The sequence below is a fragment of the Oncorhynchus clarkii genome, chromosome 19 (genome assembly GCF_045791955.1).
Source record: "Oncorhynchus clarkii lewisi isolate Uvic-CL-2024 chromosome 19, UVic_Ocla_1.0, whole genome shotgun sequence".
Lineage (NCBI taxonomy): Eukaryota > Metazoa > Chordata > Actinopteri > Salmoniformes > Salmonidae > Oncorhynchus > Oncorhynchus clarkii.
In genome coordinates this window covers 52223501-52242291 of record NC_092165.1, presented here as the reverse complement: position 1 = coordinate 52242291, position 18791 = coordinate 52223501, and positions in this window count along the sequence as shown.

Sequence of the window (18791 nt, the reverse complement as noted above, 5' to 3'; positions counted from 1 at the left end):
GGGTGTAAACAGGATACAGGATACAGGTTATAAGATACAGGTTGTAAACAGGACAGGATACATGGTGTAAAAAGGATACAGGATAGAGAATGTAAACAGGATACAGGATACAGGATGGAAACAGGATACAGGATACAGGATACATGATGTAAACAGGATACAGAATACATGGTGTAAAAAGGATACAGGATAGAGAATGTAAACAGGATACAGGATGTAAACAGGATTCAGGATACATGATGTAAACAGGATACAGGATACATGGTGTAAACAGGACAGGATACAGGATTCTGGGTATAGACAGGATACAGGGTGTAAACAGGATACAGGATACAGGCTATAAGATACAGGTTGTAAATAGGACAGGATACATGGTGTAAAAAGGATACAGGATAGAGGATGTAAAGAGGATACAGGATAGAGGATGTAAAGAGGATACAGGATAGAGAATGTAAACAGGATACAGGATACAGGATGGAAACGGGATACAGGATACAGGATGGAAACAGGATACAGGATACATGGTGTAAACAGGACAGGATACAGGATGGAAACAGGATACAGGATACAGGATACAGGATGGAAACAGGATACATGATACAAAGTGTGAACAGGACAGGATACAGGGTGTAAACAGGATACAGGATAGAGGATGTAAACAGGATACAGGATACAGGATGGAAACGGGATACAGGATACAGGATGGAAACAGGATACAGGATACATGGTGTAAACAGGACAGGATGCAGGATGGAAACAGGATACAGGATGGAAACAGGATACATGATACAAAGTGTGAACAGGACAGGATACAGGGTGTAAACAGGATACAGGATACAGGATACATGATGGAAACAGGATACAGGATACATGGTGTAAACAGGACAGGATACAGGATACAGGGTATAAACAGAACAGGATACAGAGGGTAAACAGGATACAGGATACGGGGTGTAAACAGGACAGGATACAGGGTGTAAACAGGATACAGGATGGAAACAGGACAGGATACATGGTGTAAACAGGACAGGATACAGGGTGTAAACAGGATACAGGATACAGGTTATAAGATACAGGTTGTAAACAGGACAGGATACATGGTGTAAAAAGGATACAGGATACAGGATGTAAACAGAACAGGATACAGGGTGTAAATAGGATACGGGATACAGGGTGTAAACAGGATACAGGATACAGGATGTAAACAGAACAGGTTACAGGGTGTAAACAAGATACGAGATACATAATGTAAACCGGACAGGATACACTGTGTAAACAGGACAGCACGCAGGATCTAAACAGGATAGGATACAGGTTGTAAACAGGACAGGATACAGGATGGTAACAGGACAGGATACAGGATGGTAACAGGACAGGATACAGGGTGTAAACAGGACAGGATTTGCGTTGTAAACAGGACAGGATCCAGGGTGGTAAACAGGACAGGATACAAGGTGTAAACAGGACAGGAGAGAGGGTGTAAACTGGACAGTGAAATGCTTACTTGCAAGCTCTTCCTCAACAGTGCAATACACATTCAAACAAAGTGAGCTAGCAAGATGGCAATGTCACTCGTCTGCGCCATCTTAAATCACAGAGGCCCAGTTCCTGTTTGATACTGTCTCATTTGACACTTATCCTATCCTAAAAACCATGTTCACTATGTTGACGCTCATATTGCTACAACTTCTATTCTAAAGGATCTGAAGACGTGCCGTTGTTGTGTTTTATGGAGTCACAGTTCACTGCTCTGTTCCTCCCATAAACCCTGTGAAGCATGTAAGCCAATGTACTGCTACAAAGACAGCATGTCCAAATAAAGTCTTCCACCACAACAGATGACCCCACACTCCTCTCTCCATACTGTACTATATGTATGCTACGTGTAGTCTCCTGCCTCTCTCCCTGCCTCCTTCCCTTACAAGACGTTTCCACTATAATGGATTTCATAGAACATCTGCTAACCATCCCTGAACCTCATGAGATTTTCATTTAGCCCTGTTAATTACTCTGTCAAACCAGGTTCATTATCATATTCTTAAAAAATGCACCAGGCACCGGGCGTGTGCGCCGGGCCTGTGTGCTTGCATGGTAAAGCCTCCTAAAGGAAGTCAGGTGTGTTTTGCGAGTGCACTAGCGCAGCCACAACTGTGCTAATGAACTGGAACATGGAAAAGAACAAGAGCTGAGTTCTCTGCCTACCAGGAAATATATCATGCTACCTCTCCAGGGAGGAGCAGTGAGGTTATGTTCATCTGGATGAGGTGTGCTGTACCTTCCACATGGAGTGATGCGATGCCCTTTTTGTCATAAGTGCATCATGCATGGGCCTGCTATCACTGTTAGTGATACGGTAACCCTGTAAATCTAAGGTATAATTCAAATGAATCTAAACATCTATTGGTTGTTACCTTTGAAAAATGTCTAGCACCTAGCAACTTCACACTTACACACCAGAATGCAGTCTGTCACTGGAACTTGTGGTGCAACTACAGTATCATGTGAGTGAGAACAAAGGAATGACCTCCACACTCAGCCCACATACTACAAGGGACTACCTTCACACTCAGCCCACTTACTGTAAGGGATGACCTCCACACTCAGCCTACTTACTGTAAGGGACGACCTCCACACTCAGCCCACATACTACAAGGGACGACCTTCACACTCAGCCCACATACTACAAGGGACGACCTTCACACTCAGCCCACATACTACAAGGGACGACCTCCACACTCAGCCCACATACTACAAGGGACGACCTTCACACTCAGCCCACTTACTGTAAGGGACGACCTCCACACTCAGCCCACATACTACAAGGGACGACCTTCACACTCAGCCCACATACTACAAGGGACGACCTCCACACTCAGCCCACTTACTGTAAGGAATGACCTCCACACTCAGCCCACTTATTGCAAGGGATGACCTCCACACTCAGCCCACTTACTGCAAGGGATGACCTCCACTGCTGTTCATCGACTACAGCTCAGCATTTAACACCATAGTACCCTCCAAACTCGACATCAAGCTTGAGATCCTGGGTCTCAACCCCGCCCTGTGCAACTGGGTACTGGACTTCCTGACGGGCTGCCCCCAGGTGGTGAGGGTAGGTAACAACATCTCCACCCCGCTGATCCTCAACACTGGGGCTCCACAAGGGTCCCACTTACTGTAAGGAATGACCTCCACACTCAGCCCACATACTACAAGGGACGACCTTCACACTCAGCCCACATACTACAAGGGACGACCTCCACACTCAGCCCACATACTACAAGGGACGACCTCCAGACTCAGCCCACATACTACAAGGGACGACCTCCACACTCAGCCCACTTACTACAAGGGACGACCTCCACACTCAGCCCACATGCTACAAGGGACGACCTCCACACTCAGCCCACATACTACAAGGGACGACCTCCACACTCAGCCCACATACTACAAGGGACGACCTCCACACTCAGCCCACATACTACAAGGGACGACCTTCACACTCAGCCCACTTACTGTAAGGGATGACCTCCACACTCAGCCTACTTACTGCAAGGGATGACCTCCACACTCAGCCCACTTATTGCAAGGGATGACCTCCACACTCAGCCCACTTACTGCAAGGGATGACCTCCACTGCTGTTCATCGACTACAGCTCAGCATTTAACACCATCGTACCCTCCAAACTCGACATCAAGCTTGAGATCCTGGGTCTCAACCCCGCCCTGTGCAACTGGGTACTGGACTTCCTGACGGGCTGCCCCCAGGTGGTGAGGGTAGGTAACAACATCTCCACCCCGCTGATCCTCAACACTGGGGCTCCACAAGGGTGCGTTCTGAGCCCTCTCCTGTACTCCCTGTTCACCCACGACTGCTTGGTCATGCACGCCTCCAACTCAATCATCAAGTTTGCGGACGACACTACAGTGGTAGGGCTGATTATCAACAACGACGAGACGGTCTACAGGGAAGAGGTGAGGGCCCTCGGAGTGTGGTGTCAGGAAAGTAACCTCACACTCACACACACCCACTGGCTCCATGTCATCTACAAGACCCTGCTAGGTAAAGTCCCCCCTTATCTCAGCTCGCTGGTCACCATTGCATCTCCCACCTGTAGCACACGCTCCAGCAGGTATATCTCTCTAGTCACCCCCAAAACCAATTCTTTCTTTGGCCGCCTCTCCTTCCAGTTCTCTGCTGCCAATGACTGGAACGAACTACAAAAATCTCTGAAACTGGAAACACTTATCTCCCTCACTAGCTTTAAGCACCAACTGTCAGAGCAGCTCACAGATTACTGCACCTGTACATAGCCCACCTATAATTTAGCCCAAACAACTACCTCTTTCCCTACTGTATTTTATTTATTTATTTATTTTGCTCCTTTGCACCCCCATTATTTTTATTTCTACTTTGCACATTCTCCCATTGCAAATCTACCATTCCAGTGTTTAACTGCTATATTGTATCTACTTTGCCACCATGGCCTTTTTGCCTTTACCTCCCTTATCTCACCTCATTTGCTCACATCGTATATAGACTTGTTTATACTGTATTATTGACTGTATGTTTGTTTTACTCCATGTGTAACTCTGTGTCGTTGTATGTGTCGAACTGCTTTGCTTTATCTTGGCCAGGTCGCAATTGTAAATGAGAACTTGTTCTCAACTTGCCTACCTGGTTAAATAAAGGTGAAATAATTTTTTTTTTTTTTAAAACACTCAACGTCAACAAAACAAAGGAGATGATTGTGGACTTCAGCAAACAGCAGAGGGATCACCCCCCTATCCACATCAACGGGACAGTAGTGGAGAGGGTAATGCGTTTTAAGTTCCTCGGCGTACACATTACGGACAAACTGAAATGTCCACCCACACAGACAGCGTTGTGAAGAAGGCGCAGCAGCGCCTCTTCAACCTCAGGAGGCTGAAGAAATTCGGCTTGTCACCAAAAGCACTCACAAACTTCTACAGATGCACAATCGAGAGCATCCTGTTGGGCTGTATCACCACCTGATATGGCAACTGCTCCGCCCACAACCGAAAAGGCTCTCCAGAGGGTAGTGAGATCTGCACAACGCATCACCGGGGGCAAACTACCTGCCCTCCAGGACACCTACACCACCCGATGTCACAGGAAGGCCATAAAGATCATCAAGGACAACAACCACTCGAGCCACTGCCTGTTCACCCCGCTATCATCCAGAAGGCGAGGTCAGTACAGGTGCATCAAAGCAGGGACCGAGAGACTGAAAAACAGCTTCTATCTCAAGGCCATCAGACTGTTAAACACCCACCACTAACAATGAGTGGCATCTGCCAACATACTGACTCAACTCCAGCTCACTTTAATATTGAAATTGATGGAAATTGATGTAAAAAATGTATCACTAGCCACTTTAAACAATGCCACATAATATAATGTTTACATACCCTACATTACTCATCTCATATGTATATGTATATACTGTACCCTATATCATCTACTGAATCTTTATGTAATACATATAGCACTAGCCACTTTAAACAATGCTACTTAATATAATGTTTACATACCCTACATTACTCATCTCATATGTATATGTATATACTGTACCCTATATCATCTACTGAATCTTGCCATCTTTATGTAATACATGTGTCACTAACCACTTTAAACTATGCCACTTTTATGTTTACATACCCTACATTACTCATCTCATATGTATACACTGTACTCGATACCATCTACTGTATCTTGCCTATGCCGTTCTGTACCATCACTAATTCATATATCTTTATGTACATATTCTTTATCCCTTTACACTTGTGTGTATAAGGTAGTAGTTGTGGAATTGTTAGGTTAGATTACTCGTTGGTTATTACTGCATTGTCGGAACTAGAAGCACAAGCATTTCGCTACACTCACATTAACATCTGCTAACCACGTGTATGTGACAAACCAAATTTGATTTGATTTGATTTAACACTCAAGAGCGGTCAGTATACTGGAGTCATCCAGTTGTTTACCTCCTAAAGGACCCAGCCTCCATCAGACAATAAAAACAGCAGATAAAACGACAGCAGAGTTTCACACAACTAAAAACAACAGCATTATCTCTTAGCTAGAGGCAGTACTTGGTAAAAGAGCACCCGGAGGTAAGAAAGCGTGCTAAACAGAACAACAATCGACTTTTATGAGATTAGTTCAAAGGTGTACTTGAAATAACCTTTCATGTGCTGCCATTATTGTATTAATCTATTCTAAAACAATTTGGTTGAATTAATTAGAGCGTACATAGAGTATTTCAACCAAGCGTTCTGCCTGCCTAGTAACAGATGGCCCTATACTGAGAAACAAATGGAGAGAGAGAGAGAGAGAGAGAGAGATAGAGAGAGAGAGAAAGATAGAAAGGTTTTACATTTTAGTCATTTAACAGAAGCTCTTATCCAGATGTGACATACAATTAGTGCATTCGTCTTAAACTATATATGTGAGAAAGGAAGAAAGAAAGATTTTACATTTTGTCATTTAGCAGACACTCTTATCCAGAGCGATTTACAATCGGTGCATTCATCTTAAAATAGCTGGGAAAGAAAGAAAGAAAGAAAGAAAGAAAGAAAGAAAGAAAGAAAGAAATAAAGAAAGAAAGAGAGAGAGAGAAAGAAAGAAAGAAAGAAAGAAAGAAAGAAAGAAAGAAAGAAGAAAAAGAAAGAAAGAGAAAAAAAGAAAGAAAAAGAAAGAAAGAAAGACGAAACTGTGCTTTCCCCATGTTAGAGAGAGAATTTCTTGAGTGGAATAATGTTACAGACATTAATATTTTAGGATTAGTACTAGCACTAGAAATGTAGCAAAGATAGGTGGCTTAAACTGTAGGGCAATGACTGCTATTATCTCAATCCAACAGCGTGTGGGATGGCGGATGGGGTGCAACCTTCAACAGTGCCTGGATGAACCTATCCATATGGTGGAGAAGTCTCTGAGCGTCTCTCAGCACATTAACCTTGGATACAACGAAGAGTTGTCCTCCACTTTGACTGACAGCCTGAAAATGATGTAAAACATGTTGTTCACTAGGGATGGACACGGTTATTTGAATATTCAACTATCCTAACGGACATCAGTCTTCGAAATACTTGGAAGTATTCATTTTTGAGTAAGGAAAATCATAGGCCTATTTTAACAAAAAGGCTTTGTCTCAATTAAATAAAATGATGTGCGTGACATTGTTATACACAAGGATATACCATGACATTTGAAATGTAATAAAACAGCAACATGTTGAATGTAGTTTTTATGACATGCGCCCCATAAAAAGACAAACACTGGCATAAAGCAGTTTCTCTTCTGCGGAGTGATCGTTTCTAGAGCTAAAACTCAGAAAGAACTACCTAAGGAGCATTAGGCTCTCGGTCTGATATGGCTTCTGAACACCTGAGGAAGCTCCACTCATTGCACTGGCACCATCGTAGCCTTGACTACAACATTTGTTCACAATATCCCCTTATACTTTCAGTCAGTTAAATGTTTTTTTCAGGCACATTCCTGAAGCCCAAGAAACAAGCACATACCTAGTACCTAGTACATCCTCACATTAAAAAGGTTTATGATTTACTTTTTGGAGGGTTACTTTCAAAATTAATCATTAAATAGATTTTTTCTGCGTTTCAAGCTTGTAGCTTGTTGTTGTGGGCATTACAGTCAGAGGCTCCATGTCAACGTGAAGTGGGAGATCTCTAATCAATGCAAAATAGAATGAAGTTTGCTAAACAAGCAACCGAAAGGTAGGCGAGTTGTTATAGACAAGAACGGGGAGCGCAGAAAATTAGCCTCAACTAGCCTCTGTCTATCTTAGCTAGCTTCTTTACATCGTTTTGATGCAGTAAAGGCAGGCACTGTCAGATGGGATGATAGACCAATGGCATTTACAAGTTTGTCTAACTAGTGTGAGTCAGTGGCTACTTTTTTTTCGCTCTCTCTCCCAAGTTACACGCACCATCGGCCCATACCAATCCTCAACCCTGCTGCAGGGCACACTGTCTCTCCTGAGTTACACAGGCTGTGCAGCAAGCAAGTGTCGAAGTTATATCCAAAACTTTCCCCATCATAACAAAGCATTCCCGTCATAACAAAGCATTCCCATCATAACAAAATATTCCCATCATAACAAAACATTCCCTTCATAACAAAATATTCGAGTCATAACAAAACATTCTCCATCATAACAAAACATTCCCATCATAACAAAACATTCCCATCATAACAAAACATTCCCATCATAACAAAACATTCCCATCATAACAAAACATTCCCATCATAACAAAACATTCCCGTCATAACAAAATATTCGAGTCATAACAAAACATTCTCCATCATAACAAAACATTCCCATCATAACAAAACATTCCCATCATAACAAAACATTCCCAGTAAAACAAAACATTCCCGTCATAACAAAACATTCCCATCATAACAAAACATTCCCATCATAACAAAACATTCCCGTCATAACAAAATATTTGAGTCATAACAAAACATTCTCCATCATAACAAAACATTCCCATCATAACAAAACATTCCCATCATAACAAAACATTCCCAGTAAAACAAAACATTCCCGTCATAACAAAACATTCCCATCATAACAAAATATTCCCATCATAACAAAACATTCCCATCATAACAAAATATTCGAGTCATAACAAAACATTCCCAGTAAAACAAAACATTTCCATCATAACAAAACATTCCCAGTAAAACAAAACATTCTCATCATAACAAAACATTCCCAGTAAAACAAAACATTCCCATCATAACAAAACATTCCCAGTAAAACAAAACATTCCCATCGTAACAAAACATTCCCAGTAAAACAAAACATTCCCATCGTAACAAAACATTCCCATCAAAAGAAAACATTCCCATCATAACAAAACATTCCCGTCATAACAAAACATTCTCCATCATAACAAAACATTCCCATCATAACAAAACATTCCCATCATAACAAAACATTCCCAATCATAACAAAACATTCCCATCATAACAAAACATTCCCGTCATAACAAAACATTCCCATCATAACAAAACATTCTCCATCATAACAAAACATTCCCATCATAACAAAACATTCTCCATCATAACAAAACATTCCCATCATAACAAAACATTCCCAATCATAACAAAACATTCCCATCATAACAAAATATTAGAGTCATAACAAAACATTCCCGTCATAACAAAACATTCCCATCATAACAAAACATTCTCCATCATAACAAAACATTCCCATCATAACAAAACATTCTCCATCATAACAAAACATTCCCATCATAACAAAACATTCCCAATCATAACAAAACATTCCCATCATAACAAAATATTAGAGTCATAACAAAACATTCCCGTCATAACAAAACATTCCCATCATAACAAAACATTCTCCATCATAACAAAACATTCCCGTCATAACAAAACATTCCCATCATAACAAAACATTCTCCATCATAACAAAACATTCCCATCATAACAAAACATTCCCATCATAACAAAACATTCTCCATCATAACAAAACATTCTCCATCATAACAAAACATTCTCCATCATAACAAAACATTCACGTCATAACAAAACATTCCCGTCATAACAAAACATTCCCAATCATAACAAAACATTCCCAATCATAACAAAACATTCCCGTCATAACAAAACATTCCCGTCATAACAAAACATTCCCGTCATAACAAAACATTCCCATCATAACAAAACATTCTCCATCATAACAAAACATTCCCATCATAACAAAACATTCCCATCATAACAAAACATTCTCCATCATAACAAAACATTCTCCATCATAACAAAACATTCTCCATCATAACAAAACATTCCCGTCATAACAAAACATTCCCGTCATAACAAAACATTCCCATCATAACAAAACATTCCCAATCATAAGAAAACATTCCCAATCATAACAAAACATTCCCATCATAACAAAACATTCCCAATCATAACAAAACATTCCTATCATAACAAAACATTCCCATCATAACAAAACATTCCCATCATAACAAAACTTTCCCGTCATAACAAAACATTCCCATCATAACAAAACATTCCCATCATAACAAAACATTCCCCATCATAACAAAACATTCTCGTTCATAACAAAACATTCCCAATCATAACAAAACATTCCCCATCATAACAAAACATTCCTATCGTAACAAAACATTCCTATCGTAACAAAACATTCCTATCGTAACAAAACATTCCTATCATAACAAAACATTCCTATCATAACAAAACATTCCTATCGTAACAAAACATTCCCATCATAACAAAACATTCCCATCATAACAAAACATTCCCCATCATAACAAAACATTCCCTATCGTAACAAAACATTCCGATCATAACAAAACAAAACCCATCATAACAAAACATTCCCATCATAACAAAACATTCCCAATCATAACAAAACATTCCCATCATAACAAAACATTCCCGTCATAACAAAACATTCCCATCATAACAAAACATTCTCCATCATAACAAAACATTCCCATCATAACAAAACATTCTCCATCATAACAAAACATTCCCATCATAACAAAACATTCCCAATCATAACAAAACATTCCCGTCATAACAAAACATTCCCATCATAACAAAACATTCCCGCCATAACAAAACATTCTCGTTCATAACAAAACATTCCCATCATAACAAAACATTCCCAATCATAACAAAACATTCCCATCATAACAAAACATTCCTATCATAACAAAACATTCCCATCATAACAAAACATTCCCCATCAAAACAAAACATTCCCATCATAACAAAACATTCAGATCATAACAAAACATTCTCCATCATAACAAAACATTCCTGTCATAACAAAACATTCTCCATCATAACAAAACATTCCCGTCATAACAAAACATTCCCGTCATAACAAAACATTCCCATCATAACAAAACATTCCCAATCATAAGAAAACATTCAGATCATAACAAAACATTCTCCATCATAACAAAACATTCCTGTCATAACAAAACATTCTCCATCATAACAAAACATTCCCGTCATAACAAAACATTCCCCATCATAACAAAACATTCCGATCATAACAAAACATTCTCCATCATAACAAAACATTTCCGTCATAAGAAAACATTCCCGTCATAACGTAGAGGACAAGTTAACGAGGAGTGGAGAAGTGGTGTGATTCATAATGCACACAGGTTTTGACTTTTTAATGACAATCTCAACCTTGCTGATGATGCTCTCTGCGAGCAGAGAGGGGTTAAAGGTTAGCTAATGCACCCAAAGACTGCCATGCTTTTCTTTTTTCAATCCCACATGAGCTACTCCTGGATGGGTGATGGATACGAAACATTTAGCACTGTCTGGAGCTCTAAAAGTGTACCTACATCTTCCATGGCGCCAGCCTGTCATAGATGATACATTTGACTTGGACAGGAGTGCTTAGGTGATATCATCTTGCAGTCTTCCTATTCCTTACTGTATACAAACTTTGATGAAGTTCGGGTAAAGGAGAGATAGGGAAATAGAGACATAAAGATCAAATTTAAACTATATAAAGCACATACCCCATAAAGTGCAATGACTCTTTCTCCATTTCTCTCTCTCTTTCTCTCTCACTCTTTATCTTTCTCCATCTCTCTTTCTCTTTTTCCCTCTCAATCTTTATTTTTCTCCATCTCTCTCTCTCTTTATCTTTTTCCCTCTCTCTCTTTATCTTTCTCCCCCCCTCTGTCTCTCTCTCTCTCTTTCTCTTTCTTTTTCCCTCTCACTCTATATATTTCTCCGTCTCTCTCTCTCTCTCTCTGTCTTTTTCCTTCTCTCGCTCTTTCTCTCTCACTCTCTATCTTTCTCCCTCTCTCTCTCTATCGTTCTCCCTCTCACTCTCTATCTTTCTCAATCTCTCTCTCTCATTCTCTCTCACTCTTGATCTTTCTCCCTCTCTCTTCATCCCTCTTTTGCTTCCTCCCATACTATCTTTCTCCCTTTCCTTCCCCCTCTCCCTCTGCAGACTGGCATAACTGGCATGGCTGGTGGTGCCATGCGCCAGGTACTGTATTCAGTGTGCCTGCTGATCCAGTGTACTGTTTCAAGCAACAGGGGTGTCCCACTCCCCATCGCTAATCGGGCAGAGCGCTCCCCTGTGCCCACTTTTATTACCTTGTTGACACCAGCTGCTAGTTTTAAGCACTTTTAAATGCGAGTCTGAGTGGTGGCTCAAATCACAGAATTAATGCTGTTATTCGCACAGCTTTCTTTTTGGCAGCGTTTTAAGCCCCAGACTTAACAACAAGCCTGGTTTTTATGCATTCCGACAGCTGGTAGGAATAAGGCTCTTGCCAGTGGAATAAAAAAAGACACACACAGACACACACTAGTAGGCACACATGCACACTAATAGGAACACACACGCACACATTAGGACGCATACACAACACACACATTCGCAACAGTAAAGCAAGCATCTGAATTGCCTTAAAAAGTTACATTCAGACTGTCCAAATATTGAAATGATGCATCTACTAAATTGATTTGCCTAGATACTTTTCATTGATCTTTCATAATCCAACTACTGTAGAACTATATACTCTGTTGTCTTATGAAGAGAACAAGTCCATATGAAGAGTGACAGTGAAGACAGGTGAGAAATAGTGACAACATGACAATGGGCATGGTACCAGCACTGACAAAAGTAAAAATAGATAGGAATAGATAGCATTTGAGTGTGTGTGTGTGTGTGTGTGTGTGTGTGTGTGTGTGTGTGTGTGTGTGTGTGTGTGTGTGTGTGTGTGTGTGTGTGTGCGTGCGTGCGTGCGTGTTTGTGTGTCTTGGTGGGAAGTCAGAGCTGCTTGGCTCAGCCTGTAAGAACTTGTGTGATTGCAGTGACAACGACAAGCTGCTGCTGGAGATGCTGGCTGTGACAGCTCTTCTTTGGGCTCGTATTGTGAAAGAGAGGAGGACCTGAAATACACATTCCAATAGGCTCCAGCAGCACCTGCTCCACTTACATGTCCTGGTTTAAATGAAAGAAAAAAAAACAGTTTTGCAAAGCTGGATAGAAAGACAAAGCAAGAGGTGAGTTGCGTTGGAAGGAGAAAGAAGAAAGAAGTAATACAGTTGGAAGTTTACATACACTTAGGTTGGAGTCATTAAAACTCATTTTTCAACCACTCCACAAATGTCTTGTTACTATAGTTTTGGCAAGTCGAGAAGGACATCTACTTTGTGCATGACACAAATAATTTTTCCAACAATTGTTTACAGACAGATTATTTCACTTATAATTCACTGTATCACAATTCCAGTGGGTCAGAAGTTTACATACACTAAGTTGACTGTCCCTTTAAACAGCTTGGAAAATTCCAAAAAATGATGTCATGGAAGATTCTGATTCTGATAGGCTAATTGACATCATTTGAGTCAATTGGAGGTGTAGCGGTGGATGTATTTCAAGGCCTCTTTGCTTGACATCATGGAAAAATAAAAAAAAATCAGCGAAGACCTTGTAGACCTCCACAAGTCTGGTTCATCCTTGGGAGCAATTTCCAAATGACTGAAAGTACCACGTTCATCTGTACAGACAATGGTACGCAAGTATAAATACCACGGGATCACACAGCCGTCATACCGCTCAAGAAGGAGACACTTTCTGTCTCCTAGAGATTAACATACTTTGGTGCAATACGTGCAAATCAATCCCAGAACAACAGCAAAGGACCTTGTGAAGATGCTGGAGGACACAGGTACAAAAGTATCTCTATCCACAGTAAAATTTGTCTTATATCGACATAACCTGAAAGGCCACTCAGGAAGGAAGAAGCCACCGCTTCAAAACCGCCATAAAAAAGCCAGACTACGGTTTGCAACTGCACATGGGGACAAAGATTATACTTTTTGGAAAAATTTCCTCTTGTCTGATGAAACAAAAATATAACTGTTTGGCCATAATGACCATTGTTATGTTTGGAGGAAAAAGGGGGAGGCTTGCAAGCCGAAGAACACATCCCAACAGTGAAGCATAGTGGTGGCAGCATCATGTTGTGGGGGGGCTTTGCTGCAGGAGGGACTTCACAAAATAGATGGCTTCATGAGGAAGGAAAATGATGTGGAAATATGTCAAAACCTGACCATAGAGAGCTTTTTATTCTCTATGTTGGTTAGGTCGGGGTGTGACTAGGGTGTGACATCTAGGTGATGTCCTAGATGACCTGGTATGGTTCCCAAACAGAGGCAGCTGTTTATCGTTGTCTCTGATTGGGGCTCATATCTAGGCAGCTGTAACGGCCGTTGGTGGAAGAAGGTGAGGACCAAAGCGCAGCGTGGTACGCGTTCGTCATTTTAATGGTAAAGCTGAACACTAAACAACAAGCAACAAAATAACAACCGAAACAGCTCCGTCAGGTGCAAAACACACTAAACAGAAAATAACCACCCACCACTAACAGTGGGAAAACAGGCTACCTAAGTATGGTTCTCAATCAGAGACAACGAAAGACAGCTGTCCCTGATTGAGAACCATACCCGGCCAAAACATAGAAATACAAAACCTAGACATACAAACATAGAATGCCCACCCACATCACACCCTGACAAAACAAAAAATAGAAACATACAAAGCAATCTACGGTCAGAGCGTGACAGCAGCCATTTCCCCTTTGTGCTTTGTGGGATCTTGACTATGTATAGTTGCTTGTGAGCACTATAGCAGCTTCACGTTTCATTTTGCATTTATTGTTTTCTTTGAGTTTCACTTCAAAATAAAGAGGATGGAACCATATCACGCTCGATCTTGGTCCACTTATTACAAACGTCATGACAAAATATTGAAGCAACATCTCAAGACATCAGTCAGGAAGTTAAAGCTTGGTCACAAATGGGTCCAAATGGACAATGACCCCAGACATACTTCCAAAGTTGTGACAAAATGGCTTAAGGACAACAAAGTCAAGGTATTGGAGTGTCCATCACAAAGCTCTGACCTCAATCCTATAGAAAATGTGTGGGCAGAACTGAAAAAGCGTGTGCGAGCAAGGAGGCCTACAAACCTGACTCGGTTACACCAGCTCTGTCAGGAGGAATGGGCCAAAATACAGCCAACTTATTGTGGGAAGCTTGTGGAAGGCTACCCGAAAGTTTGACCCAAGTTAATATATTTTAAAGCCAATGCTACCAAATACTAATTGAGTGTATGTAAACTTCTGACCCACTGGGAATGTGATGAAAGAAACAAAATCTGAAATAAATCATTCTCTCTACTATTATTCTGCCATTTCACATTCGTAAAATAAAGTGGTGATCCCAACTGACCTTAAACAGGGAATTTTTGCTAGGATTAAATGTCAGAAATTGTGAAAAACTGAGTTTAAATGTATTTGGCTAAGGTGTATGTAAACTTCCGACTTCAGCTGTACATACATACAACGGAGTAACCCAACAAACAGTGAAATAGGCCTGGGCAGCCCATTCAACACACAACTGAATCTCATCACCAATCATTGCCTTCCCCTCCCCCTCCCATTCTCACCTGCCCATACAGGTCACTACAGGTGCAAGGACTGCGGGCCTAAAACAGGTTGGCCTGGTTAATTCTGACACCTAAGCCTCCTGCCCCAGGACTACAGCAACAGCCAGTAACACACCTGTGATAGTGAAGTCATGATTTCCTCTATTGCATTACAGTCACCTGAGTGAAACCCATTCTTCCAGGCCAGTCTCGGCTCCATTTCGGCTCCAGTCTATCGCCAAATGGCTCCATTTCACCCCACTGTTTCCTCAACCACAAAAAAAGTGCTTTGTTGCTGAAGACTCAAGTTGCAGGGACGCTGCAGGAATGACGAACCACCAGACAAAAGGACGAGGGAGAGAAAGAATGCATTGTGGGTCAAAAGGCTCTGGTAACACAGGTGCGTCCCGCCGTTCCCCGCTTCAGTCAAGACAAGAGCTTTTCCCGGGTTCAGATCGACGGCGGCAACGGCGGGGGGCGCTGTCACATCAAAGTCTGTTTGGTGGAGTAGGAGTAGTCTTTGATGAAAGAAAACGTGGCGGACGCTTGCGAGAAATGACTAGTGAGCGAGGCAACAGGAAACAAAGAAACAAAGAAACTTCTTGAAACAAGAGGCGAACAGATGCTGGTTGAGTTCCACTCGTTACAGATTAGGATAGGCTGGTGAACAGAGACAGATGCAGAGCACTTCAGAGGAAGTGTAGGAAGAGTGAGGAAGGTGCAAGGTCACCCTTTACCAGTATAGGCCTCCGATAAATACAACGTTGTCTTTGTGATAAATCCATGAAACATGCTAAACATGCTAAGTGTAGGAGGGAGAACATCTATTGTTTGATTCTACACCTGACATCACCCAGTTCTGAGAATCTAATGAACAACACAACTAATGAAGAGCTAAAACAGTCTCTATTCCAATGCTTTAAACAACTAAATGCAAGTAAACAGGTTATACGGAGTCAAGGTTTCACTGTCTGTAAAGTACTTCAATGGGTTCTCAAAGGTACTCAAGAGTGCTGAAATAACATCAGAGTTGGATAATTCCTTCAGTCTGTTGGCAGAGGTGAATTAGAGTAGTGATGGGAGAGGCTTCAGCTCCTGTCACATGTCTTTGTGGTGGTGACGATGCTTGTTCCCCCAGGGGGAGGTATTGACACCAGCTGGGAGTTCAGTTCAATCCTGTCACTTCTCACTCTTTCTCATTCACTTGTTTTCTCTTTCTCTCTCTCTCTCTCTCTCTCTCTCTCTCTCTCTCTCTCTCTCTCTCCCTCTCACACACACTTTCTCTATGCCGCTCGCTTTCCTTTTCTCTCTCTCTCTCTCTCTCTCTCTCTCTCTCTCTCTCTCTCTCTCTCTCCCTCTCACACACACTTTCTCTATGCCGCTCGCTTTCCTTTTCTCTCTCTCTCTCTCTCTCTCTATCTCTCTCTCTCTCTCACACACACATGCTCTCACAGTTAGCAGCATTGATACTCTAGCTAACTAGCTATCCATCACTTAAGCCTCTGTTGGTTTAAGCCTAAATGTCTTAACTCTGCATTGACAGGAGCTGGTTGAACAGGATACAGTGCCTTCAGAAAGTATTCACACCCCTTACTTTTTATTAAGTGTATTAAATGGATTCAATTGAGATTTTGTGTCACTGGCCTAAACACAATTCTCCATAATGTCAAAGTGGATTGTGTTTTTAGAAATGTTTGCCAATTAATTAAAAATGAAAAGCTGAAATGTCTTGAGTCAATAAGTATTCATCCCTTTTGTTATGGCAAGCCTAAATAAGTTCAGGAGTCAAATGTTGCTTAACAAGTTGCATGGATAAGTTTCAAAAACAGTGTTTGACATGATTTTTGAATGACTACCTCATCTCTGTACTCCACACATACAATTATATGTAAGGTCCCTCAGTCGATGTCACGGATCTCTCTGGAACTTTCATCACGCACACCTGTCCCCTGTTCCCACTGATTAGTACTTGTATAAGTGTGCCCTTTGGTTGCCCTTGTCTGTCGATTATTGTTACAATGTCCGTTGGTGCATGTGAGTACCTGCACTGTGTGTTTTGGGCTTTCGTTTAAACCCTGTGTTTTTGTACAGTGTTTGTTTGGTCTTCGTGCCTTTGCACAGCACGTAATTTGGGTACAATAAAAACAACTATTACGCATTCCTTCGTCTGTCTCCCGAATCATTTATAGCAGGGTGACAGTCGAGCAGGGATGTTTTCCAATGCCTATTGTTAGATGAGGGGGGGGGGGAGCAGACATTTAATATCCCTTTGAGCATGGTGAAGTTATTAATTACACTTTGGATGGTGTATCAATACACCCAGTCACAACAAAGATACAGGCGTCCTTAACTTAGTTGCCGGAGAGGAAGGAAACCACTCAGGGATTTCATTATGAGGCTAATGGTGACTTTAAAACAGTTACAGAGTGTAATGGCTGTGATAGGAGAAATCTGAGGATGGATCAACAACATTGTAGTTACTCCACAATACTAACCTAAATGACAGAGTGAAGAGAAGAAAAAATATTCCAAAAAAATAAAAATAAATATTGACAAAAAAAATAAAAAATATTCCAAAACATGCACCCTGTTTACAATAAGTTACTAAAGTAAAACAAAAATGGCAAAGACATGAACTTTATATCCTGAATACAAAGTGTTATGTTTGGGGAAAACACAACACATAACTGAGTACCACTCTTCATATTTTCAAGTATGGTGGTGGCTGCATCATGTTATGGCTATGCTTGTCATTGTTAAGGACTAGGTTTTTTTATTAAAAAAAAAATAGAATAGATATAAGCAGGCAAAATCATAGAGGAAAACCAAGGTTCAGTCTGCTTTCCAACAAACACTGGGAGACAAATTCACCTTTCAGTAGGACAATAACCTAAAACACAAGGCCAAATATACACTGGAGTTGCTTACCAGGAGGACATTGAATGTTGCTGAGTGGTCTAGTCAGGGGCAGATTGGCCATCTGGAAATTCTGGCAAATGCCAGATGGGCTGGTCAATGTTTTTGTTGGGTCGGTTTGGTCGAAATTTGACACACAGAAATATTGATTTAATATACAAATAAAACCATGACAAAGGTGACATGGCCATACTAATCTATAATGAGCTTTTGGCTGATCAGTGGGCAATGGCCGGTCCCCCTACCAAGATTGGCCGGCCCGGTTTTCTGATAGGCTGAGCTGAGATCACACAAACACTCATTCAAAGTCAAACACGGCATCAGCAAAGCGATTTCACA